General features: G+C 39.3%; 1 pseudogene; it reads right to left on the bottom strand.

The window, feature by feature from the left end:
• Positions 1 to 763: 763 nt before the first annotated feature.
• LOC102467925 (2-iminobutanoate/2-iminopropanoate deaminase pseudogene) lies at positions 764 to 1177 on the bottom strand (annotated as a pseudogene).
• Positions 1178 to 1806: the final 629 nt, after the last annotated feature.

Here is a 1806-nt window from a genome sequence, read left to right as displayed (position 1 = left end):
TTATTTTATTTTATTTTTGAATTTGTATATATATTTAATTTCCACTAGAAAAATATTATTTATACAAAATTTTGGTCCATATTCTTCTATATTTTTACCATTCAAATTTAAATACTTTAATTATACTCAGTACAAGCAGAATCACATCTAACATGAGACTTAAGTATTTCACATCAGTAAGTAAACACGATTTAACCGAATTGGGTATGCTCTTGATTATTTCTCAGGAACAATAAACTCTTCCTGTATGTTATTTCCCTTTGCTTTTTTTATTTGAGTAAATGTGTAATGAGTGTCTCTTCTCCTATAGTTAGTAATACAGGTGTATAATAAGTGTAATTTAGAACATTAGTAACAAATCTTTTTTTTTTTTGCTATAGGGCACATGCACTCGCCAAAAAGACAGAGAGAGACAGAGAGACAGAAAGTGAGAAATCACCCTCCAGGGGGGATGGCCACGCCGCAATCCCTTCTCCTCCATTCTCCTCTTGGGATCTTGGGCATGCATGCACACGTGCCTGGTGTGAGTTTAAGCCAACAGGTCCGGTACTTGAACCGTGGTCGACTATATGGGAGTTCAGCGACATAGCCATTATGCTAACTGCTGGTCCCTGTAACAAATCTTCAATCACTTTCAACTCTCATTTTATGCATTCTGTAATGACTTCAGATATTTTACTCTAACTTATACTTTCATCAATTATGAAAAATTAAGATATTAGTTTAAAAACACAATGAATGTTCCAGACTAAATGCTGGCCCACTTATAGTCATGTGGTTGTGAGGGGTCCTTGGACGGCTACTGCTTCAATCTCAACTTGGCCTCCTTTGGGCAAAGCAGCAACCTGGTAAGCAGCTCTAGCAGGAAAATTACTCTTAAAATACTGTTTGTAGATTTCATTGACAGTACCAAAATCTTTTATGTCAGTCAGCAAAACAGTTGTTTCCACCACGTTACTGTAGTCACAGCCACAGCTTTCAGAATCTTGCCCGTGTTTGTAAGAGCTTGCTTAGCTTCTTCCACCACTCCTCCTGGCACAAGCTGTCCACTTGAAGGGTTTATGCCCAGCTGTCCTGAAATGTAAAGGGTCCTGCCCACGAACACAGCCTAACTGTAGGGACCAATGGCCCCCAGGGCTTTTGAGGTGCTGATCACTCTTCTGATGAGGGACTACATGACTAATTCTCTCTTGCTGCCCCCGCCGGGAGAAGTAGTCCTAGCCCAGTTCTGCTCACTTCCCAGCGGACTGACCAACCCCCACCTTTTATTTTTTAAACAGTGTCTTGAAGAATGAATGTTTTACATTTTGCTGAAATCCGATTCATTATTTAAAATTTCTTTTATTATTTTCCCCTTAGTTTTTGCCATAAGGCATGTGAACTCACAGGGAGAGAAAGAGAAATCACCCCCTGGTGTGATAGCCACGCTGCATCCCTTCTCCTTCATTTCTCCATTCTCTTGAGATTTTGGGTACACATACACACATGCCTGGCTTTTTTTTTAAGTCGCCCATCCAGGATTGGAATCATGCAGTTGGTCAGGGAAGATCCAGCCATCTTAATAACTCCATGCTGCCTGCTGGCTCTGCATTTTATGTTTTTATGTCCTTTTTAATTTTTATTTAACCTAAGTGCACTAAGATTTTTCTCTTTCATTCTATTCTAGAACTTTTATAGCTTTATATTTATCATTTAGGTCCACGACTCATTTCAGTAAGAGAAGGGATTTAGAACCTCAGATTAAAATTTTTGTCTTGTGTGTGTGTGTGTGTGTGTGTGCACAAGCACGTGCACATGCACAAGCAT

Source organism: Tupaia chinensis, unplaced genomic scaffold (genome assembly GCF_000334495.1).
Source record: "Tupaia chinensis unplaced genomic scaffold, TupChi_1.0 Scaffold000001_1, whole genome shotgun sequence".
Taxonomy (NCBI): Eukaryota; Metazoa; Chordata; class Mammalia; order Scandentia; family Tupaiidae; genus Tupaia; species Tupaia belangeri.
This window is presented reverse-complemented; position numbering and strand designations above follow the sequence as displayed.